At 30.8% G+C, this 27,485-nt stretch overlaps 1 protein-coding gene and 1 long non-coding RNA gene across 7 annotated transcripts in view; one reads left to right on the top strand and one right to left on the bottom strand.

The window, feature by feature from the left end:
- LOC105154884 (uncharacterized) overlaps positions 1–27,485 on the top strand; it is a 346,927-nt gene that overhangs the window by 197,896 nt on the left and 121,546 nt on the right. The window lies entirely within an intron of this gene.
- Positions 49–26,856, bottom strand: LOC147911034 (uncharacterized). The gene is made up of 3 exons (XR_015545520.1): positions 26,304–26,856; positions 5,957–5,993; positions 49–4,230 (listed from the first exon to the last, which is right to left on the bottom strand). It is a non-coding gene; the product is annotated as an uncharacterized LOC147911034 (long non-coding RNA).

The raw sequence follows: 27,485 nt of genomic DNA, 5'->3' as shown, positions 1-27,485 counted from the left end.
TTAACAATTAATATTATTTAATGGTATTAGATTTTTTATAACAATTAATTTTTCTTTTTCTCTTAGTCTGAGAATCAATTGATGAAGTTTAATATAAAATTGCACACAAATTAATATTGATTTCACTCAATTATGTGATACTATTTGTAAAACATGTTCATAAATTGGTATCGAAATAATATTTATCTGTGATGCTCTTTGTTAACATTCGGTATACTGAATAATAAGGAAGCATTTACTGTGCTTGCGTCACTATAAACAAAATTTTTCTACATAAACGAGAATATCTTCTTGATACGAGCAGTTACATACATTAATCAATGTGTCTTCAATGTTTTAACATCTTATGGGCGATGACGTTCATTAATATGCGTCCAATAGCGATTGCGAAATTGCTGCTAAATGTACTTTGTAGTTTGAAATTTACGATTATTTTCAGTTCTTATATTATAATATAGATTTTTATTGCAACATAGATTCGGCCATTTCATTCAGTTTTATATTATGCATCTTAAATATTATAGTAACATTATCACACATTCGGTTAATACGACGTCAGATTTTTACGCGGAATCTATCATCAAACAATTGGAAATCATTAATACAAAACATTAAAAGTATGAAGTAACGCAACAATTCACATTATTACATCAACAGAGTGTTGAATGAATTTAATCAAAAATTTTTTTTTCTAATTTAAAAACAAGTTCCACGAGTTACGTTATAAACATATCTGTAAATATAATTACATCATTATACATATTTGACGTGATTATTATATGGTTATTATATGATGAACAAAATTCAATAAATAAACAAATAAAGATACTTTTAAAACAATTATAAAATTCGTATAAAATTTTGTATACTTTGAAAATATACTTTAAAGTATATTTTAAAAAAATTCTTTATATTTGATTTTAAATGTGGCACATGGTTTTAAATGTTCTGTAAAAGAAAATTACTTCGTTAAATTGTACTAAATACTCGTACTTTTAATACAGTATTGATATATTAAATATTTAGTAAAAGATTTAGCAGAGATTTAACTTTTATCATATATTTAAAACAAAAATATGTGAAATTGTAGGATACATGTATAACAAAATAATTTATTGTTTACATATTCAGAAAGTGTCTTAAAAAATTGTTAAGAATTTAATTTTACAATTAAGTATGCTCGATATTTATCAATAATTTTATTCATTACGATTCTTAATTATTGGCATGTCCCTTTTGCATTAGCAAAAGATAAAAGAAAATTGAAAATTCTATTGCTAACTTAGAAAACATATATTCTTCGGATGTTACAAGCCATCATTATGTCAATCTTGATATGTAAATACTACTTCGTTTACACTATTGATTACTAATTTTCCTGAAATACCTAGCATTATAAATCTATCTCGTTTTGCCGTCATTATCTCGAGAAATATATTTAAGTTCGCAAACTTGCACTAGGTAACTAATATTTAATCATGTATATTTTTTTTAGCGATTCCGAAATTATTTTGCATAACAATCAAGGTTAAGTAAAAAAAAAATAAACAGTTTTAACAATCAGTTTTAGCTTTTCTAATAAGAAAGTAAAAACAAATTTCAATAACATATTCAATCGTCAATATGATACTGGCATCATGTCTACTATTATTCAAAAAACAGGAAATACGTTCTTGACATGCTGATCGCTTCTTATCTCCTTCTGGTTCCGGTCAAAATCATCTGACTTTTGGATTGGATTTCGACTCTCGTGCACTGACGGTTTGACAACGAACTGATGCCTTGATGCGCTATTTTAGTTAGTTTCAAGTATACTATAGCAGGAGAGGCGTATATCTTAAACTTAAAGTACATCCGCGCCGCGATTGCCAGACATTGAATTATGAAGAAGTATTTGCAGTTAAATACGATAGCCGGTAAATATCTTTTGATTTAAATAAAAATGCTTTATTGATTATTCTATTATTTATGTGTACAATATTTATATTTAATCAGAAATTAAAATATGTATTATTGGATAATATATATTATCGTGAATTAATGTGAAATAGACAATTGTCGTACTAAATAGAAAATATTTTATAAATAATTTTGCAATCAATTGTAATTTTCTTATACAATGTGGGAAAGTATCGGATTTATTTATATGTAATTTAAATGCGAATGACCTTAAAGATTTAGTCGAATAATTCACATAGTGTGAATCACATACACAACCCTCAATTCACTACTTCCTCCAATCTTTGATTCACTCACGCCTTCATCTTGTCTGGTCGTAACTGTCTGCTATTATTTTTAGCTCGTGATCACTACGCCGCGCGAACACGAAAAGAAAGAGGGAGAGATCGTTTGTAAGACAGCTCTAATGCCGACCGAGTATATTAGGTCATCCCGCGGGCTTGGCTTGCATAATTATCGGCTCTTCTGTCACCAAAGGCCGACCCGTGTATAACACCGTTGCGTTGCTCTTACCGCACCTTCAGCCGCGGCACTCATCAACGTGGTATGCGTAAAAATTATCACTATGTGTACACGATTGTGTGAATGTAACGCATGAGATGTACATTAATTTGAAAATTTTTATTCTTTCATTAAAAGTCTAATCAAACTGCTATGTAAACGCAAATTACAATAGCAAACTTATAAAAGTTTGAATAAATAATAATGAATGCGTTTAGAAAAATATGTTAATTTTAGAGAGCTTACGTATACAACCTGAGTATTTTTTATACGATAGACCGTAATGTACATACTATGTACTTGAACGTTATTAATTGATAAAGTTCATCGATTCAAATGTGTGCAAGCGCAATGACACATGTGGAAACTCCTGGTAACGATCATTGAACACTCTCCCGAGTCTCATAAGTTACGAGGAAAGATCCTTCTCTATTCTATGTGGGTAACTACAATGTATTGTATTATAAGAAAGCCTTGCCAGGATTTTCCAATTGTGTCACGACGCAAGTCTATTTTTCTATTAATGAATGCTAAAGAGGCGCAGAAAATACAATATAAAAAAATTAAATTAATTATAGTTGTCAAATTAACACTTTGTTAGTAAAATATTGATTGATTTAAGGTTTTTACGTTGTATGTCACAAAGATCTTACTATGTCATAATGTCGTAATGTCGAACTAGTACGTCAATGAGTAAGACTTATCGAGAGATCTCTTTGAATCATCGGAAAAGCGTGGGAAAACAACTGAGTTGTGCTATTGGAACTTCAGAAACTTTCTGTCCACACAAACGAAAGCAGTACACTTTCGTACACCACAGAGTCGAGTACGGATTTTCTTACAAGAATATTTTTATTGAAAATTGCATTATGATATAATTCTACATATGTCATACATATAAAAAATTTAGTTTGGTTTTATAAATTTTCGGCTTTAATAATAGTGCATTTTGTTTAGTGACATGTAGTTTTTTATATGTAGAAAGAATTTTTATAATGTATTAAATAATCTGCTCTAGTGAAGACATTTGTGTGAAGTACTAGAAATGTAAAAAAAAGCTTTACAGGTAAGAATATTTTTCCTCTCTATGACGGTAACAAAATCTTTGCAAAAGTAAATAAGCGATACAATAATGCTATAGATATATGTCTAACCATTCCCGATTTTCACACAAAAGTAAGATGTTAAATATTTTTTAATCTTCTTAGTATATAAACATGAATTAATAGTGCTGATATAATATATAAAATTAATAATCTCTATATTTTTCTCTTTTTTTCTCCAAATGTTTAACAATTATCTTAATTTATAGATATTATAAACGCGATACTAATACAAGGTTATTTGATTTGTTTTGTTTAAATTAATGTATGACATATAAAATTTCGAATATAACAACTAATACTTTATTTTATATTTTTCAAGTTTTACACTTTTACAATTATATTATTATATTTTACATCTTATATTTTCTCACATGATAAGTGAAGCGCATATTATGAATTTACGATTTCTTTTTACGTCAAATTTTTGTTATACATCTTCTTGTAAATATCTTTGTAAACTATTTTACACTATTTATTATCTAATAGATATACTTAATTTCAATCTAAATTGGCATGATAATAGTAACATATATAAAGATTATGAATGATTTGTATTCAATTATTCACGTGAAGTATGCACAATGTTAACCCATTGCGGTTAGTGAGATTCATTGCAACTTTGTTGTCTGAAGTCTAAACGATATCCTCATTTTTATACTTCTTTCTGAGAAAACAATTTTAGAAGTCAATTTTGTATGGCAGAGGTCAATTTTTGGACAATTAAATATCTGATTGATTGCTCATATATTTCAGAGAATCTTTATGAAATAGTCTTACTACTATGTGTTTGGAAGATGTAATGTGTCCGATAATGGGTACACTACATCCTCCAAATATACAGTAGTAAGACTATTTCAGAAAGATTCTCTGAAGTATATGAGCAATCAATCAGATATTTAATTGTATAAAAAAACTTTATTATAATAAAAGAAATATATATTCCTTAATATTAATTTTTGAAATTGCTTAAAATTTATTTTATATTTTACAATTATTTTATGTTTTTCTTTATGTTTTTTATTAAATATGCTGTCTCGACTTTTACGGATTTCCTCCCCGTAAGTATATATAATTAAATAAATAATTAATATATGTAATTATTAATCTTAATTATTTGAGGTAGAAATTTTTGGGATTAATTAATTGTTATTGGATATTATTGAGTACATGTACTATGTGAAATATAAAGAGTACAACAACCTATCACGTATTTTTCTATACGTGCGAGACGATGAAAGGTAACCGATTAGCGTAAATGCGTAGTGGATATTGCGTTTGCACCAGCGATACTGTTGTTTCTCGCAGTGAATCGTAGAAGAAATCATCAGCATCAAGGCAAACGACTTACGAGGAAAATTAAATGAACAATACGCGGCTCGTGTACTCCCTAATCGTTGCAGCTTGACTTTGATGTCACGGTAATAATACACATATGCAACACGTTTTTTGCGCGCTCTTTAGATTATTTTATCCAGTCTTTCTGTTTCGTATTTCTCACTTAATACACCCGTTTTACAGTTCTCAGTAATTTTAATCGCCCACGTTCAATGATAAGATACTATTTTTTCCACTAAATAGTACCATTCATTAAAATGTTATTAAATGCCAATAAAGTAGAATGTCACTAATTACATCATTATCACATATAGATAATTTCTCAACAAAGTTTGACGTCAATACGATACTTGTGACGGATATTATGATGATAGATTATTTTACAAAAAAAGATTTTTATTAAACAACAATTTATTAATTTGATACGCAATGAAATAAAAGATAAAAATGTATTCATTTTTTAAAACGTGATGTTTTTGCTTTCCATAAAAAAAAAATGTCAAATATTGACATAAAATTTTACTACTCTAATGATTACCATCTACGTCATTTGAACGTCACAAATGTTACGTCATTCCAAGTTTCTTGGATTTCAAGAAATACGTTTATAAGAAGTATTTGTAGCCCCTATCGCGTAACATTTCTCATTAGTTAATTAATTTGATGGCGGATGTAATACTAAGTCAGTTCATTTCCGAAACAGGATGTATCAATGTGCCGCAGAAATTTAATATCAAAGATAAGCGACATTGTATTGAGTTATCATAAACTTAGTTGGCATCGGTTTCACATACCGTCTATCGCGACGTAATACATCTCGTGGGGTTTATCTACGCGTATGCAACGATAAGTGAGAACATATCCGTGAGAACATATAAATATATAAAGTTCAGGTCATTGCAAATTATAAATGAAGAAAAATTTTATATTGACTATATTAACTACTGTTTTTTTTTAAGTAATGATTAACGACGATTAAATTAAATTTCTGTATGTATTATCCTGTCTCGCTAGATAACCGTAAAAAAAAATCTCAAAATATTTGATTAACTCACCTTATTTCGCAAGAAAACTCGATCGGGAGAGTTCGATCTGCAACAGAAAAAGATAAGAATTTATGAAAAAAATTTCGAAAAAATTTGCAATAGATTTTTTTGTAATATATGTGACACTTTCATGCGATACTTGGTACATCTATTTGTCATTGCGTTTCCTCGAGTTGCATGAAATTTTAACGTCTAGCGGGAATGAACGCGCGAGACAGGATACGAAGTCCGAGATATTTTAAAGCTTTATGCAACGGTTATGCTACGCGCCGAGCAGGATATTCTCTTGGAATATCCCCCGTGTGTCTATCCTGCGGTCAACTTCGTTAGTCCGTAAGTCAGATTTACCGCTGCTGTAATAGTTGCTTGGCGGAAGAAAAAAAAGCAGTCATCCTTCAAGTATGCGGGTATTGTTTCTTAATAACATGCTTTGAATCATGCTCGCTTGGTAGACGAGTCTTCGAGATACAACGCATTCGATTGTTGTGCCGCGCAATGTATTTACATTTATTGATGTTGTAGCAAAGGTTACCTTGCTTTTGTGCAGTTTCATGTCACATTTCAAAAAGAGTGTGCACATATGTACCTATATGCATATACTGAATATTATTTAACTTAACATATTGTACATAATTTTCTGTCTGTTACATATTTAGACACATGTATTAAAAAATAAAACTGTATGCGTACATATTTATTACATTTTATATTTGAAGAAATGTTGATTTTTAATAAACTTATTCATAATTTAATATTATATAGGTAAATATTATTACGCGATGTAAGTAAGAGTAACACAGAAACAAAAAATATCAAACAGATAACTTGTCGATAGAATATTATCTTGTTTCTTATTCATAAGCGGAAGATATTGAATGGCTTTCTGTCACGTTAATTTTTCTCACGCAAGCAAAGCCAGGAGCGATATGGACATTGCAATGGACTTTATCAGTTTCGTAGATGGATTGCACCTGTTATAGTGACTTCTTCGTAATCACCATAGATTTCTTCAGAGGAGAGGCCAGTTGTGCTTGCTGGTGCAAGCAGCAGGCGTAAGTTATGTATCATTTGTATTTTCCTGACATTGCATACTAAGAACTGAGCTTCTTCTCGGATCATCCGACTTGATATTTTAACTTAAAGTGTGTCTTAAACGCTTGAATAAATTAATGCTTATCTTTTTTACAACAAAATACGGGAACAGTTTAATACTATGTATGTATAAATACGTATCTGTCGATAATACTTGTTTTCAATTCAGATAACGTTTTTGTATATTTTCGAGAGTAGAAGAATTTAGAAGGCATACACAGAACACCCTATGTGCACAAGTTGTGGTCACACGATGGCACGTGGTCGGAGCAGCTGGTGCCCATCCAAGTATACACTTGCCGTTCGCAACGCGCTGGTATGTACATATTATTTCCTTCGAATGATTCATCATCATACCGTTCGTGCCCTTCAGGGTCGGGACGGTGGATCTTCATTTGAGGTCGGAAGATCGCACGATATCATCTTACCCTCTCAGCATGCACCTGTGCAATTCTCGTCTCAGTTGCCATCGTGCTAGCGCTTTTACTTGAGATACATCCTACACGTCGGTCGTTTTATCCTCTTTCGATAGTCTCTACTCCATATCTCTTACTATTCATTTCTTTTGATAAGAGGTTTTCTAATGGGTCCTATGCCGTCATCAACGCGTACGTACTTTTGACTTTCTACGTTCATTCATGCTTTAATTCATTCAGAGTATCGATTGACTTACGAATAAGACGCGTAGACATTCGTAACAACTGTATTGTAACAATGTTCCTAACCTCATTCATTCATCTTATAGTTTTTTATATTTTTATATTTTTTTATAAATGGCTTTGCGTAATACGAGCGAATTTGACTTTTATATTTTTATATAATTTCTCTCTTATATGTATTTATTAGAACAGCTATGGACTCAAATTTCAAGCAACTGTTAAAAAATTAACAAAGTTTAAATTTAAGAAAGGATTTTAAAATTAAAAATCTCTACTTTCGAAAGATTGTCTTTTGAGTTTCTGTAAGTTTGGTTTTTTACATATAGAAAAAAATTACAAAATGAACAAAATAGTAAATTTTCTTCTCATTTTGTGAACCTGTTACGTGCTCAAAAACTTGTGAAAATTTTCGGTTTTCTAACGTGAAAGCTTAGTTTTTCTCTACAAAATCATATTTAAAGAATGTTCCTAAGATTTTTCTGTTATTGAATTATCGCGTTATAAATAAAAAGATCATTTTGACTTTGATTGTTGATGATAACTCCGTTAAAAATTATTGTATCACAATAAAAAAACAGATTCTTAAACCTAAAACTTTACTCTATGGAATGGTATAATCGTCAATTTTTTTTTAAAACATATAAATATGTATAAATAAAGTAGTATCAGAAACTTTTGTTCAATCCAATATACATGTATGTATACACATTTTCTCTCTCTGTCTCTCTCTTTCTCTATGTATGCATATACGTATTTATTCAGAGATGAGAAATCTATAAATAAAATTTATCTCTTTTAAATATGCTTGATATTACTATCTGATTTACTATCTCATTAATAAAAAAACTTGCATTATTTACAGTCGAGTATTTAATCTTTAATTATGTTAGGGATACTCTGGAGTCTGGCTCTACAGTTTGTTATCATCGAAGATCATTTTACGCGTCCAGCCATCAGCTATCCATTTCGATACAAAACGCAAACAGAACTGAGGAGATTGCATACCATCGATAGTCATGCGATGGTTCAAGCCGTTTATTCACGTATGCGCTTATGTGACCTCTTTGCCATAAGCATTCTTTCGCTATTTGAATAAATAAGCATCTTCGTAGATAAAGATAATTTAATTTATTTGTTTAATTTTTGTAATATAATTTATGAATTTACAAAAATAAACATACAGAACATTTACAAAAGACTTAAAAATCTATTTAAAAAAATTAACTTGTCAATTAATTTTAAAACCTTTTGAAAAAAAGGTATACGTATTTCTCCAAAAACATTGAAAAAAATTACAACTTTTATAAAAGCAAGATCTTCAAAATTTGAACTGTTCTTTCAAAATAAGTATTACGTATTGAATATTCGGTTAAGGAGCTATGATATTTCCGGAATGTATATTGGATGGGCACAATTTTTATGAGGCGCTTATTCGTTTCGTCACACGCGATCTTCGAGGGCATATTTGTAAGAGGATTGAGCGCGCATAGGATCGTCGAGACTGTTCATTGAATCATCGCGGCTCGATTCCAAGAATGCTCCATTCATCTCGGAGCAATGCTTCGCAAAGGACGCGTAAACCGAAGGTCTTGCGGAATCGACGAACCTGCTTGCGGAAGATACATGTTCTGACCCCATTCCGTGCGCGGTCGTGGTTATAAGGACGCGTCTTTCTTAATAACTACATGATAAATTTCAAGAATAAAGATTGTCATTTAATGCAACTGGAATATTCAATTATCTGTAGAATTTTTATAGTAACGCCAGATTTGATAATTTATTAATAATTAATTATAAATGGTGCAGACAGTGTGTATGGTGAAAATATTATCTACAAGAAATTGCTATGGGATTTTCAAAAACTGTCGAAATTAAATTATTATTTAATTTTATTGTAATATATTTATTTATTTACACGATTAAAAAAAAAGTACTGTATCCTCAGTAGAATTATTGTACTTTATAATGCTTACGTTGTTCTATACACAGTTCTGTTCCGATTAAACATATATTTATATAATGAAGTTGCGGGATTTCCCTGGTTTATACCTTCCGCTGCAGGTACATGAACTCATTCATGCTTATGCTGACGTGTATACTATTTTTACGAATTAGTTAGTACTCCCTCACAGTTTCCCTCGCAAATGTTCTATTCACTAGAGCTTAAATAAACTCGATTACGTGTAGTAGTATCTTCCATGGTAAGTGTACATTCAACACGAAATTACATGTAATGTTTCTGCGAATTTGCACCTGCGTCATTGATTTGGAGAGTTCCCAACGATCCAGGGAGTTACGCGGTCTGCTTAAGTAATCGCAATACAATGCAACACAGCGTGAGGCGCTGAAAATCGTTGGGGTCTGGTTGGTATTCGTACGCCCTGGGAGTCCCAGGTTGGGACGCGACTCGTGCTCTGAATCACTGTGAGTGAATTCCTTCGGCGTTGGCGGTAAAAGCCACTAGCGTGTTGGACCACCGCTTAGACCGCCACGATTTAGACCGTCTTTTGGGGATCTTGCGCAAGATCGAATCTCTTTACGAAACGCCTTGTCTCACGATCGTCGCGCCGGCTCTTATTCAAATCCTTTTCTCATTCGTGCAATCCTACATTCCGTCATTCCCCGGATATGGAATTTCACTATTACAAAATATTGTGTAAATTGAAGATACGGATTATCTATACCGTTCATAGTATCTGATAAGTTTAGAAATAATGAAGATTTGGAATTTTAAGTAAACTATACAATTCAAACAATTGTATTATATTATAAGGCTCTACTGAACATGAATTCAAACATTAAGAAAACAGGGGCTGTTTGAACCGCATTAAATGTTATTGCTACTAATATGAACTAATATTAAACAATAAATGCCGAAAGTAATAAATCAAACGTTTCAATGTTATACTAAATTTGACTGAATTGTTCTTTTTGAGATATTGGATATTTAATTTAATTTAATTTAATTTAATTTATTTGTGCATTAATTACAAAATATACAATTATTTACAAGACTGATTAAAATATAAGAACAATTACATATCGAGTTATTAGGTGTTGGAATTAATTCGTAGCGTTTTACAAGTGATGGGAAGTACTTTCATTAATGTATTTTTTAATGCTCATGTGAAATAAATAACATTCTTTCATTAAAAACGCTACGAATTAATTCCAACACCTAATATATTATAATATACGTAGAAATCCAAAAATTCAAGAATAATATTGCAGCGCGAAACTTTCTGAAAAATTAAACAATAAATTGTAAGCCATATTTTTCCGTAAAGTAGTTTTTTAAGTGTAAACATTTAAAATTTGACTAATCATAAACGTTAAAAAGTCTGTCCGTAAAATTGTGTGCATACAGTGGCAATGTTTTGTTTAGTATTTAATATTATTGCACGCACGTCATACGGACAAATGATTTTTTAACCAGCGCTTATAATTAGTCAAACTTTAAATGTTTATACTTAAAAAAACTACTTTACAAAAAAAATTTACTTATACTTTTATTATTTAATTTTTCGCGAAGTTTCACGCTGTAATAATATTACCCTGGAATTTTGGGACATCGTATGTATGAACATTATTTCTGAAATATGTCTAATGTATGAAAAGCACGTTTAATTCACAATCTCGCGCGATCTCGCGAGACTTTATAGGTATGCATATCATTATAATTATGTGCATCGCAAGGTCTCTTTTTATACTTATTATTCATAAAGGGGGAAGCACACTATGTAATATATGCGTATACGACAGGCGATCGGTCTTTGCATAAAACATCCAGACGATACTGAGGTACAATTATCATTCACCTGATTCACCTCTCGGCACCGCAAATACGTCGTTTGTTGCGTCTTAATCCAAGTACTGGAGATCGTTTTCGCGGAACTTGCTTTCGACTTTTGATCGAGGCTATTAAAGAATTTTACAGCGACTGAGTTCAGAGCCGCTTATAATTTCTAGATCAATAATCGCCATATCAAAGGCGAAGCGGATGTAACAAAGATTATTTACGTTGCTTCACAATACGATACGAGACAAGATCTTTTTTTTTTTCAAATTGGCTTTAGAAAAGATGTAAGTAAATGATTACCGTGCGATTTTCACACTCGGCATGTCAACGGGAATCGTCGCCTTTCTATAATCTTTGGGTTGACAAATACACACTGTTTCGTACAACTAAACGGTCAGTGACGCGTGACGATACCGACCTTAGCAATCTTAACATACCGGCTCGCGTGGCGAATTAGCATACCCATATCGTTATTTTCACGCGACCGTAAAGTTCGTTGCAAACGTGCGCAGGCTCACGTTTCGCTTAAGGACTGCGAGGATATTTTGGGAAAGAAAGAACTACGATCGATCTCTGACGACATAGAGCCACCTTACATACAATATTCTATGTACATATTTGGAATAGATTTATTAACGCAAAAATGAGTAAACTGGTCTTACAAAGACTCTTATTTTTGCAATATTTTTGACGCACATTATATCTGATATTCAGAAAGAAATATTATGCAAATATGATCTATTTCTGTGCGAATTTGCTAAGAAGTTCAAATAAGTAAATAAAGATAAGTCAGCTGGAAATTTATTATAAGCTACGAAAATTAAAAGAAATTTAATCTTATATCATCAATTAAATAATATCGAAATTAATAATTTATTATTAATGATTTTTAATTTTATATTATTATTTTTACTTAATGTATTTCTATGTTTAATTGATTATAAAATTTGTGATTGAACTGCACGATTTAGGAGCAATAATATAGCAAAAGGGTCGCAGGTAAACTCGATTACTGAGTCATTTCGTAACTCCGAGAAATGAACGAGAGAAGTTTCTCAGTAACCAGATCATCCGCCTCTTAAATCGAAAATATTAAATGCAATCAAGTGATTGTAGCTTATCATCAGCATCATTATGTTATCACGTACGAAAGATTGAGATAGAAAATATAACTTCACGGGAATAAATAGAAGCATCGTAATACAGCATGTATAATACGACCTTGATCGAAACTTGACCACAAATATTTATCTGATAAATATTTTTTTTTAGCTACTGTATATTTAATATACAGTATAATATCATTCTGAATTCTTATTTTGGACAATAATTTGAACATCTAATTGACAATTTGTGTTTATATTTGCTAATAATAATTATATCATTCATACATAAAAGTAATATACCATAACATAAAAAATATACGAATATAAAAAATATATCAGTAACTATTAATAACTCTTATCCGGTATGAGTTGGAGTCATCATTTTGGAGGACACTCTCTAAATGATCGATCCACTTTGATGAGATGCCGACTTTAGCTTCTTTTTTGTTGGTACGTCTCGTTGATGTTCGTGCAGGTTCGGACCTGTTCTCCCGCATAATTCAGACAAATAAATTGCTATATCTACGTTTCAAAAATTCAAGAAGTCCAATTGTTTTTTCCTCTCTAAAATTTATTTCTATATTTATCCCTTTCACACATTTTTATGCACTTGTTCATATTATTTTACGATTCCAATTAATATATTTTATAAATGAATAAACATTTGAAGATAATGATTTAGCGATTATGTCGAGACATCGAGCAAAGATAACGGCACAACTTTCTCTTTTACTGCATACACTTACCTTAAATGACGTTTCTACCTACGACCTGCGTGTGACCCGTGTATGTAAACTCACGCGAAGTACAGGTGCAACACACACGCATCGATCTCTACTGTCCAAACGATCGCATACCGCTATAAATCTGCGACCTTGTAGCTTACGCGCACACGCGCGCGACGGCGCAAAAGTTGGATAATACGTTGGATAAATCGTTATGTTAAGGCGTCCGTGACGTAGAGCACGTTATCTCGCAGTACTGACCTGTTTTTCGTAACGATCCGCGCCAAGGAGGAGCTAACGTTTCCTAGACGAGTTTTTGCAAGCTTATCGTTCAATTTTATGTTTCGTTTGATCACGAACATGGGATTTTATCAATGCATGTGAATGCACTTAGATGAGTACAATTACCGGAATGAAATGCCGTTAACATCTGGAATTATCAAATAAGTAAACAGCCGCAGTCGCGTGCTATTCGTACATTTTGGTCTAATCACCGTTTTCCTAGTCTAAATTTAGTGAAAAGATTATTTATATCGTTTATGCAAGGAATATAAATTTCAATGTTTTCAATTATTAAAATTTTGTAATATTAATTTTGTAATGTAATTTTGCTGTAATATTGTATAACTGATTTTAGAGGAATAAAAAGATATTTTTTTATTTTTCTCTCTTTAGTTTTCGACTTCCGTTCTTTTTCTGCGAACAACTTGATGACAATTTTTATATTATGTCGTCTTAGCAAATAAAGATCAATTAAGAATTTATGTATATTGATAAAGATCTACATTTTATTTTGTTGTAATAAAAAAATTAAAATTTTAATTATAAAAGATATAAACGTATTGTATTAAATATAAAAAAATATATATTGATGTATATTAAAATTAAATAAATGCAGTATATAATCGAGTGCTTATCGATTACTACGTGAGCGCAATATTACATTGATGTTTCAACTTTAAGATACAATTGGCCAACTATCGTCTTTTTAATGTAACCATTCAAATATCATAGATATAAGTAACATAGATATGATTTATTTCAATTGCGAACTAAATCGCCAGTCAATAAAAATGCTTTCCTGTCGCTACAGGAAAGACATAAAGGTACGATCTTGCGCGGTACATACTCGCGTGACGAACGAAGAGAATACTAAACGGCGCTCAAGCCCGTGAGTTGTATGAATCAGTCGTAAGCAAGTGTAACGACCGAGTGACGTCAAGAAGATTGCACAATGAAGAGCGCCAGTAATCCCAACCGTTAGTTCGCCCGATTGATTCTTCGATCTCCCAATGAGATCGAGAAAGCAATGCAAGGGTTGGAATTCAGAATTCATTGCCTCGATTCATCACCGCCCACTTTAGGCATCTCTAGAAACTAATACATAGGCGTTAGTAGATATGCACTAGTTCGATCCATGACTAATCTGTTAGAATTCACGTGTTTGCTCAAAATACATTTAATGTATTAACATTTTTTTACTACAATATATTTTACTTCATGAAATAACAAATTTGGATGTATATGCACATGTCTATGTATCTTGAGAATTATACCGGAAGACTCAAAATGTCCACTTTTTCATTTTATCTTTATCTTTAGATGTTTGATGATAAAATGGATTATCTTATTAAAAAATATAGTTAACGCTAGCTATACATACTGGGGTCCCAAAAACTCCAGTGCAATTTGCTAAATCGAGATTTTTTCACATTATAAATTTATTCCTTAATCAATTCTCCATCGATTGAAAAAAAATTAATTGAAATATATCCATTTTTATAAAAATTAACAAATGAGGATGGAGTCTCAGGAATCCGAGTGTGTATATCAAGGGTAGAAAAAAGTGTATATAACTAGGGTTAAATTAATCATTTTTATTAAGTTGCATTTAATTATTTAATTTTCTATTAAGATTCTTTGCATAAAACATGTTTTTCATTACAAAACATTATTTAGGACTTCTGAGAAATAAAATTGTTTGTTTAACTTCAACGAGATGAAGTCATTGGATTATTTTAGAAGTGTATTTTATAATTCAGGGATCGCGCATCGCGTGAAATCCCGTAACGAAGATGGAGATCGTTTATAAGAATTGTTCTTTGATTCCAATAAGCGAACGTCAGATTCTGATATCTCGATATTTCCTGTTCGTGAACTCGGAAGTTTCCTGCTAGAATTATAAAATATTCATGTATCGGTCATAAATTATTGCTTTGCTTCCCACACTTCTACAGTAAAATTCAAATGCTAAATTTTCAGCATCAGAAAATCCTTTTTCCATAGGAGATATCGTACCGTGAGCGATAAGAAAATTGTTCTGACGTCATTACAAGATCCGCCTTCGTGCTGATTGCGTCGTTGCACTTGGCTCACTCGACGAGAAAGCGAACGGAGATAGTCACGAAATGAGTGAAAGTGCAGAAAAATAAGACCAGTACGAATTATTAACATCCGAAATCTATGTTCTATAACAGCTTATAACGTCGAGATGATTGGATTTTTAAATTATAGACTATATAAAAATAATATATATTTTGTATGTACTTGACAAGAACAAAGGACTCTTAATTTCAAAATATAAAGACATATACAGGACATATAAAATACAGGACATATAAAAATCAAAAATAAAAAATTTTTTAAAACATGGAAATTTAAACATAAATTCTTATACCCTGTATACTCTTTATATTGTTTTTATACATTGAAATATTAGTTCTAATAAATTACAGTAAATTAAATTGAGCATTTATGTAAATATAGAATTACAAATTAAGATATATAATCAACTTTTATAAAATTTGAACAAGAAATGATAAAAAAGCGATAAATATTATTATATTAATATATTAATATATTATTTAAAAACTTATATATATAAAATGTTCAATCTGTAAGCATTAAGTTTAATTTACTACAATTCATTAAAATTGAAAAGACAAGAAACAGAAGTTGACACACGATCAAATACGATGATTCTTATAACATCTTAGAAGATAATAAACCAAAGTTTGCGTCACTTCCGCAGACATTCGAAGAACTTTGAAGATTTCGCATTGTGGTGTGTCACGTACGTGAAAATTCTTTTGAGATGCTTGAATATACAACGTCTTCGCAATGGAATACAACATTATTCATCCGTTTACGTAATTAGAATTCTGTATATGAGGGGAAGGGGGAGATAACACGGAATCATTCATCTTAATCGACGTTACTTAGCCTGCCGAGATTAAATAACTATAATATGAATGCGCTAAAATTTAAATTTCTGACCGAAGATTGGAAAACTACTATGTTTTGATTTTGTTGTCTTTTTCAATTATTCAGGGAATTATCGGCACGACTCTATCTTTCTGATTGTTATTTTCTTAACTAATTTTTATTAATTTTCCAGATCGTCTATAAACATTAACTACGTCATCTATGACATGTCAACGTAATTGCTATAATAACTGTCACTGCTACATTGCACGCGTCACAGCACTGGTAGATTTATGCACGTCATTCCCTTTAATTTTGAAAAGAATATTTGTTCCTTTCGTATATCTTACGTCATTAGATTAAACGTAATAATAATAATACGAAAAGATATCCGCGTTAATTGTATCTCGCTTGTACTATATCAACTCTGTGACATCACGAAAAGTTTAAAATTACGAGGTTGAGAGATTATAGCAGATAAATGCACAATTATATTGACCATTCAATCGCTAAGGTTATACGAATTGTGCAATACGATATACTTAACGACATACGTAGCGTGAAATAATTAACACGTCACTAATTTTACAAATAGAAGCAACTGCTCTTTATTATCTTAAGAATGTCAATTTTTAAGAAATTTTAATGAAGGCGAATATATTTTTAGAATCTTCATGCATATTTCCATGTTTGAATCAAGTATGATTCATTTATTAATATCGTTGTTTTTGAAGAGCGGGAATGTAAAAGATGCTAGATACTACATACATACTAGTATCAGGTGTTATCATCAATTTTTTTTAATTTAAGGAGACAGTAGGAATAATAAAAGAAATGCAATGTATTTATCTCTCTAAAAAATATAACATTTACATTTATACAAATATTTCAAAATTGTAATTTCCCTCTTTTCTCTCTTTCGCTAAACCGGAAACTCACGCGATTTTCCGTTATCATTAATCGGCCCATTCATCTGCCGGTATCAACGATCTTCTGACCTAGTGCCAAACGAAATTGAACGTACGCGTAGATACAACTGCATTATCTCATCGGACGGCACTTGCCAGTGCGCGAAATGAACATGCACATCCGCGCGCATAGTCGGTATCATCGCGCGCTCAACGAACGTGCATGCGGAAAGTTTAAGCGTGTGCGGACGCGTGTGCGTCGCACGCGTACATGAACGATGCACACTTTGCATGTGTGCGCACTTTCTCGTACACGCGAGCATTCACGAGTGTATGCGCGCTCGCGAATCGCTCTTTCCTTCTGTCAGCGAAGACCGACGACCTTGGCCTCGTGACCATGAGCGGTTAATTCATTATATTAACGCGATACGGTATTTCGTACTTCCCTCATAATTCGCATTTGCTGGCTTTCTCCGTGCATTATAAAGAATATTCTGAGTTAAACGGTCAGATGAAAAAATCTGATTAAAGACTCTTAAAAAGACACCACGGCTTTCTTGCTATAATTATTCATAATAATTAATTCATTAATTTATATTAGATACATTAACAAAAAAGAATTTCAGAAAAAAGAACTCTAGAGATTCACAAAATATTTTGTGTTTGAAAAATACAGAAAAGAAAAATTATTATTTTATCATATCCTTATATTCCTTATAGAAGATAAACTTTATATTTAATATATTGATATCTATCAGTACATTTCGCACGTGTATGGAATATTTCTACAAGAACAAAAAATTACAGAAAAAGACACAGTAAATAACTAAAGCGATAAGTAATTGATCTTTTTATAAAATATAATTACATGGTAATATTTACATGCCCGATTAAGATCAACGTTCATTAGAATTAAATCAATTAATTGCATGCATTAGATATATGTGCAAATTTTCCATCGGAAATTTCCTTGGAATTTATTTATTATTAATTATGAAAATTGTCCAAGATAATCAAATATTAAAAGGAAAGATATATTTGGAAATATCGCGTTAAATGTTAATATGTTATATGTATATAATTTGCAAGAATGACGAATAATTCACTCGGCTCTAATCAAACTAAAAATAGGTGCATTTAGTAACAAGTGGAATGCAGTGATCGAGAAAAAAAATGATCCGTCATTCTTGTAGGTGGCGATTAGCATGACACGACGATTGCGGGATCGTAATATCAGGCCGCACATTAAATTAGGATGAAGCAAGTACAAACTGAGAGCAGCTGAAACTGAACGCGACTGCGTGAGTCACGCTCACGAGTCATGACTCATGAGAAAATCGCCGGTGGAATCCGTGAAAACGTGAAACTAATCGCGCATCGACAAGTATATGCGTAATATGTACAAACTGTGCAGGAAGCTTCGAAGTACAAACTTCTATTTTACTCTCTTCATTGCGACGCACACGCTCGTAATCTGATGTTTCGCTAGACGAGGCATTCAGCTCCATAAGTAACGAATTAGTGGCAAGAAAATATCTAGGTTACTCGAGACATTAAAAAAGTTATTAGAAACAATAAAAATATGGAAAATTTTCTAAATATGTAAAAACTTGGCGATGATATCACAACCAATTTCATTAAGTAATGGTAGCGCGACGAGTGTGCCATTACACGGATCATTTTCTCGATACAAGGTCTTCGGATGATTGTTATTTGTATTTTGCAACGGTTTACGCAAACGCTTCATCATGAATAAAAAACTTCCAATGGAGACGATAATGATTTGTTTTACACTTTACACGAGCATGATGTGCGATTATAAGCTGGATAATTTTACTTGCACGCGCTTGATGTTCATATATCAGATATTTACGTGGTGCGCAAATACCAAATTCTGTATGAATCACATAATTGTTCATCCATGTATTATTATTATTAATCATGTGACAAGTAGACTTAAGAGTATATTAATAATGTAATTTATTAACTGATAAAAGGGAATTTTTATCTTATGCATCTATTAATGCTCGATATATGTATGCGCATTACATCATAATGAAGAAAAGAATATGTAAATGAAAAATATAAAAGAAATACTACTAAATCTTTTTGAATCAAACATATAAATTAATTAAATTTACAATTAGCTTATTTTTCTACATTATATACTTCTTTAGATGTTGTATCTTATCTTTATGAAGAAATATCGGAAAATTAAAATTTAGCGATTATGTAAATATCTTTTAAAAATAATAAAGTTTTGATAAGTATCTAATTCGAAATACTTTTATAGAAATTAGCATTTGATAGAACGAGAATCTTTGCAATCCAGAGTTCATCGTATAGAATACTTGCTCCAACTCATCTCACCAATATTACATATTATGAATATTTTGCAATATTTTATCTTTTTGTTATCTCATGAACCCTGTATTTTAGCAACACAAAATAGAAATTTATTTTTTATGATTAAATAAGTCTTGATAAAGTTGTAAGTCTTAATGAAGTTGTAAATCTTAATGAAGATTCACAATGAATCTGTGAATTTTCTATGCGTAAAATACAAACAGTAACGAATAATTTAGGTTGTTTATAAAAGGATTATATAATAATAATCTAAACTTATAATCTTTATAGGATCTACGAGTTTTTATTTCGTGTTATCATATCTTTACAATGTCAATGGAGACATCTGTAGAACAGACGATTAACTCGTTTGCACGCCCACGCAGAAATAGTGAGTCAGATTCTACGCGTAGAAGATCACACATATTAGCATAATTAGAAAACGTTCATATGTGTATATATTTTCTGTTGTGTGAAAATTACGTCATAGTAAACTTCTTTACCGATTGACAGATTCTTCTCTATCGACCGTGGAAAAAATACGATGCAGCATAAAATTATGTCATCATCATGGATGTGCGCGTTAGACAATATATATAAGATACATGCATAGATTGATAGTCGTCTTGATAGTTGTAAAGTATTGGTATTATTATCGAATTTTATTCTTGTACCGATATGTGACAGTCCATAATCCTATAGTAACTGATAAGCTATTAAAAAAAAAAATAGCTTATCAGTTGCAAAATAAAATTACGATACGAAAAGCATCGAACATATGTGTCGTATTGATCTTAGAGATTTTGTTGAAGGTCGTATTTTATTAGATATTAATAGATAATAAAGATATTGATCCTTACCTTCTCTTAAAATGGCTGATTTATGCTAAATGGTGGTCTTAAAGTATTATATTGATGTAAACAAATACGTAAAGATAAGAAATATTCCACTACTCATTACTAGGGAGAAAAGAAGATATGAACGCGAACGAAACGCGTCCTTACGACGCCAACACGACGGACTAACTGTATGACATTGCTTCAGGGCGGGTACGACTTATCGATTTTACTCTTGGTGTAGACCTCCAGAAGAATCTGCCCAATTATCGGTCACGATACTATTTATGATCACAATTACCTATCTAATTTTAATTACAAATGCAATTTGCGATAAGCGACAGATATTAAAATTATTATGTAAAATAAAACAAAGTTCTTGTTGATCTAATCACAAAAGAAACATAATCGAATAAAATAATCATTTTTTATGTGAAAATTTGAAATATGATTTCAAAATACATTAAAAGAGTGTGCGTGTGTGTGTGTGTGTGTGTGTGTGTGTGTGTGTGTGTGTGTGTGTGTGTATGTGTATATATTGGGTCATCTAAAAAGTATCCGCGGTTTTTTGTCACTAGATGTTGATGATCATATATCGGGCAACACTAATCCGATTGTGTCAAATGAACGCGCATCTGAAAGATGACATTTTAGGTTACATTTTTTGTAAACAAAGTTTGGTGATTCATCAATCGTGTCAAAAGTTATATTGGTTTGAAAATGAGTGAAATACCTAAAGAAATACGCTATGTGATGCTTTTTTACTACAAAAAAGGCAAAAACGCAGCACAAACATGCAGACAAATTTGTGAAGTTTACGGCGCGGATGCTGTAAGTGAACGTAGGACGCAAGAGTGGTTTGTTCGATTTCGTTCTGGAAATTTTGATGTCGACCTCGCTCTGGTCGGCCAGTCACTGAAAAAGTCGATGAAATTTTGCAACTAGTCAAGCAAGACCGGCATGTGAGCTGTCAGGAGATAGCCAATGCACTAAGAATCAACCATATGACAGTTTGAAATCATTTGAAAAAGGCTGGCTACGCAAAGAAACTCGATGTTTGGTGCCACATGAATTAACGCAAAGAAATTTGATTGATCGAATTTCCATCAGCGAAACACTACTAAAACGCAACGAAATCGACCCATTTCTGAAGCAAATCATCACAGGCGATGAAAAATGGGTGAAATACAAGAATATTGTTCGTAAAAAATCATGGAATAAGCGCGGCGAACCACCACAAACGACTTCAAAGCCTGGATTGATGGCAAATAAGCAAATGCTGTGTGTATGGTGGGATTGGAAGGGAGTCGTCCATCATGAGGTGTTACCACATGGCCTAATGATTAATTCAGAGCTCTACTATTCACAACTGGATAAATTACAGGAAGCGATTAAGGAAAAACGACCAGAATTGATTAACAGAAAAGGTGTTGTCTTCCATCATGACAACGCCAAATCATACACATCTTTGATGACACGCCAAAAATTGAGAGAGCTTGGTTGGGAAGTTTTGATGTATCTACCGTATAGCCCGGACTTTGCACCGTCTGATTATCATTTGTTTCGATCTCTGCAGAACTCTCTTGATGGAAAAACATTGGCCGATAAAAGAGCTGTCGAAAATCACTTGAAAAAGTTTTTTGCCGATAAACCATAAAAGTTCTACACGGATGGAATTATGAAATTACCCGAAAAATGGCAAAAGGTTATAGATAATAATGGCCAATATATACTTGATTAAAATTGATTTTCAATAAAGAAAAATTTCATTCAAAAATTGAACAAAAAACCGCGGATATTTTTTAGATGACCTAATTATTAATAATTTTTTTAAATTAATATAAATTTATCAAAAATGCAAGAGATAACGTAGGAGGTATACATTATTTTCGCTTCGAATGATACATTTTTCTTATAAATATCGAAGAAGCAATTAAGAAACTTGGAACTATTTATAGAGATAACATTTTATATACGGATGTTTTATATATGTATACATATTTTCCACGTTATGTTTGTAATTATTCTCTGAAAAGCTATTTCCTTTTTATCTTTAAATATATCGTAATTAGTTGACGCACGTATCCGGTTTATTCGCTCACACAATGTATCACACTAGTATCAATACATGCTCTGTTCGAAAAAGTTGCAGTTCTGGTTGCAAAATACATATTCTCGTCTTGCATTAAAAAAATAGATGATACAACCACAGAATGTTACTTTTAGATAACAAAAGGAACGATTATCATATCTCCATAAATTCCAATTTATATGTGTCATTACTTTTTCAGTCGTATAAGTATTATAAATAGATCAATACAGACTACAAACTTTTTATTTTATTCTACAAAATGATTTTAATGTCTATTGGTTATCTCAAATTTGATTCGTAATTAAAATTGTATGTTTTTTTCATAACATAGTTGTTTGACAACATATAGTTCAACGAAAAAACACATCAGAATAGAACTGGTCATTTCTCATAATTTTTAGGTGCTAAATACGAATGCGATTTCCAAATTGCTTCATAACGTTACAATTTTGAGAAATTTACAATTACATTTGTAAAAATTATATTCTATTTTTATATATTTTATATATAATACTATAATTACAATAAGAAGAAGAAATTTTGTTGCGATTAATGAAGTATGTTAGAAGTTTTCAGCTTTTAAAAAGAATTTTTTGTGTCAGCTATGATTAATAAGATATTTATGGTTAAATACGCGATCTATTATGAAAAAGCTGTGAATTAAATCATTGACAAATCGCTTCCAATTATGTTTATTTAAACTTATAGATTTTTATGCCGCTGAATACGAATCCGATGTCAAAATTGACAAATTTAAAATGATTTAATTACAGCAAATGTTAAAATTTTAAAAATATCCGGATTGCTACATAAAAAATATTGGGTTGGGGAAAAAGTTTCTTCGTATTTTTTAATTCAAAATTGTATATACAATATCTTCGTCAAAAATAAATGAAATTTCAATTTAAAAAGAGAGTTTTAAAGCTTGAAATCTCTACTTTCGAAAGATTACTATATTTTTTCAGTTTCTGTGAATTTGATAATTTTTACATCAAAAAAACTGCGAGCTGAAAAAGATGAAAATTTTTCTTTTCACTTTGAGGATCTCTCACGTGTCCAAAAAAATTTACAAAAATTTTCGACTACCTATCGTGAAAGCTCGAAGCTTTTCCTACAAAATCATTTTTTAAAAATGTTCCTATGATTTTTTATTACTGAGTTATTCGCGAATTAAGTAAAGGAGCATTCTAACTTTGATTGCTCGTAACTCCGATAAAAATCATCACACCGCAATTTAAAAAACAGATTCTTAAAGCAGATTCTAAAACTTTGCTCTAACGAATAATATAATTGTAACGAAAATTTTGCAACAAATGAAAAACTTTTGCAACAAATTTTTTTTAAATACGAAGAAACTTTCTCCCCGACCTAATATATGTATATAGAAATATTTTATGGTTCCAAATTTGTCAGTTTTGACAACGGATTCAGCGATCTAAAAACCCACAAGTTTAAATAAACATAATTAAAAACTATTTTATAATTTATCAATGATATAATTCACAGCTTTTGCATAATAAACTTCATATTTATATCCATAAATATCTCATTAACCATAATAGACAAAAAATTCCTTTGAGGGTGAAAGTTCTAACAACGTACTTAATTTTGATTGCAATAAAATTTCTTTGATGCATTACATGTAATTATAACAAAGTACGTAATTATAACAAAATAGCTTTTGCAATTTTGATTCTAAAGCTCTTAAAATTATGAGATAGAATAATAGATAATTTAGATTTCAGTATCCAATTCGTATTTTATTCAGTATTCAAAAAAACTATATAAAATCAGTACAACTATATATAATCTTGTATGGATGTTAAAAAGAGTTCTTTGTTGAATTATGTAATTCAATACTTTTTTCACAAATAATTCTTCTCAAGTAGGAGTTTAATTTCTTTGAATTGCTTATTTTCTTATATAATATTAACTTGCATGTTATAAATGAATAATTATTGACAAATTGTTTGATAAAATAAACTGTTATTGATAAATTGTTTGATAAAATAAACTGTTATTTTCAAGACAATGCATGTAAAAGCATAGACGTTTGGTATGAATTAATTTTCTTAAAGCCAATATTCTGCCTGATACGCGATATTTGCTCACGATATGCAAACAAGTAGAAACGTTTGGATTAATTAAAATTAAATTTTAATTAAATGATTATTAGATACGCATTGTGAATGAGATAAGCTCTCTGCTGTTCTTGTTTGTTTCATGTTAAATAGAATTAAAAAATTCTTATTCTTAAACAAGTAACAGCAAAATTACGAGAGAAGATTTTTTTCTAAACTATTTTCCAATAGTGTAGAATATTTTAAAGATATTTCTAAACAAAATATATTATGTATTTTCGAGAGTAAGGATAATCGCATTGATGATAAATAAATTATAAATGCAAAATTTTATATTTATACTGGAAAATCTATTGCATATTAAATTGACGTCGTTTTACTCTTTTTTTAATTAAATCTAATCATAAATATATTTTTTTTTCAGTGTTTTGTTAAATGGTATTTGGGTCATTTTTATTTACGTAAGACTGCCACAACTGGATTCGTTTAACATCGCCCTAAGGTTAATAAGTGACAGTGGAAATTTTTGCATACATAATATTATCAATAAACTAGAGCTATGTAAACTTAATTAAACGTCAAATTGCTTTTTTCAATAAATAATTGTTTTTACATTTATAAAATTTTTTTAAAAAAAGTTATATGATTTAAAGTTTTCTCTTTATACTTAAAATTCAAGAAATGCAATTATATTTTCAAATTTTATTATTTCGTTTTTACATGTACATAAGCAATTTATATTATGATTAAGAGTAGAACTTTTCTGTTTTATTTATTTATTTATTTAAAATGGAAAAAATAAAACAGATAAAAATAATAATTTAAAAAATTTTTTAAACTGTATATATATTATTTTAAATACTGAAAATATTCGACGAAATATTTATAAAAATTATTTTAAAATTTTATAGACTTCAATTTCATTTCTAGGAAATGGTTTGCTATAAGGACAATCAATAGTGTTGACAACATTGGAAGCCAATTATAAATGCAGATTAGTTTCATTCCAATGTTTCCTTCCAACTGACTTTCTCTTGCATAACAGTTTTATGCAAGAGCAGTAAGATCAAGCATAATAATATCTACCCGCTATTAATTACTTAATTGACATCGTAAAAAATATATACTACTTTAATAAATTTACATAACGCATTTTAGATATAATATCTAAATAAATGTATAAATTTACTTAAAACGTAACCATATATAAACGTACTTTAAATTACAGCAACAGAAAGTTTAAATTAAAAGTTTAAATTAATCTCTTAAAAATAAAATATCATTAAAGTATCATTAAATAAAAAATTTAACATTAATATTTTTGTAATTTAATATTCCATTTTGCAATAATATTTTGTTTTATAAATCTCATGGAAAGAAGGCTGTTTAATAATCAAATTTATCACATGGGATTGTAAATACTTAACTATATGCAATATTAAATTGGTGCTAATTAATGCATGAAAGCATACATATTGAATATTCAATTAAACTTTTAAAAATCTTACTTTTTCTTTCCTCTTCCTCTTCCTCTTCCTCTTTCTTTGTTTCTCTTTTTCTCGAAGGCTTATGTTCTCTGCAGTCCTCCCTGAAGTCAACAGGCTATTTTCATCCGACTAAGGCGAATTTTCTCGTATGCAGTTTGGAATCTTCCACAGCGATGCGCGCAGACAGGAAACAACCTGACGAACGTGAACGTACTGCGACTTTACGGCGCAGCTCGAAGTATTCTTCACGCGGCTGGTATCTCTTCAAGGACGGAATAACGGTGTCACCAGCACGAATGACACGGCGGGCCTACAAGATGCTTCCTTTACCTTGACCGACACCTTAGAATTCCTCCCGGTGATTTCTTCACCGGGAAGCGTGATATACGAAAGCAAACGATACGTAAAACTTTTCTTCTCGCGAAAACGCGAGATAACATTAATCAGGAAGCCCGCGACTAGTAGAACGATCGTGGCGAGGAATAGACTGCCGTGGCGAGAGGCCGTGGAGAACAACGCGGTTGAATATATCAGTCTAGCGTATTCGTCGGTATTGGTATAAGCGTGTATAGGTGCCTCCTCCGCGCTAGTATGTAGATATGTAGGTTCGACGTAGTCTCGTGGTGGGGCTTCGCACACGTTCTTTCTCTCTCCTTCTTTCTCTTTCATCTCTCTTTTTCTTTCGTGTATATGAACAATCTTCATATACATGGAAAATACCGTGCGAGCGTTTACACGAACCCACGCAATATGCGCGCACGAGACTGTGCTTTGAAGGGCGAAGCAATCAGCAACAGAGAACGCGCCAAATTTCTAATAGTGTTAATGGAATGACGTAAACATTTAAATTTGGCATATATATATATATTGGGTGGATCCATATATTCGTTCGGTTTTTGAAGGTAAAATGAAACAAGTTTTTTTCATACAAAGAATGAATTTTAATCAATGATATGATTCTCCGTTTTTGCACTACTAACAAAAACCGAACGAATATATGAATCCACCATTTGATATTATATATATATATATATATATATATATATATATATGTATATATATATATATAATATCAAATTCAAATATAAATGTAAATATACTAATATAATTTATATCTGAACGCGTGAGGAAATGTACTGGCAAACTAAAATATTTTGTACTTTAATCTCTTAATTATATTATATAAAGTTGTGTGTGAAATTT

The sequence above is a fragment of the Acromyrmex echinatior genome, chromosome 1 (genome assembly GCF_024713525.1).
Source record: "Acromyrmex echinatior isolate Ae372 chromosome 1, ASM2471352v2, whole genome shotgun sequence".
In the NCBI taxonomy this organism is placed as follows: Eukaryota; Metazoa; Arthropoda; class Insecta; order Hymenoptera; family Formicidae; genus Acromyrmex; species Acromyrmex echinatior.
This window is presented reverse-complemented; position numbering and strand designations above follow the sequence as displayed.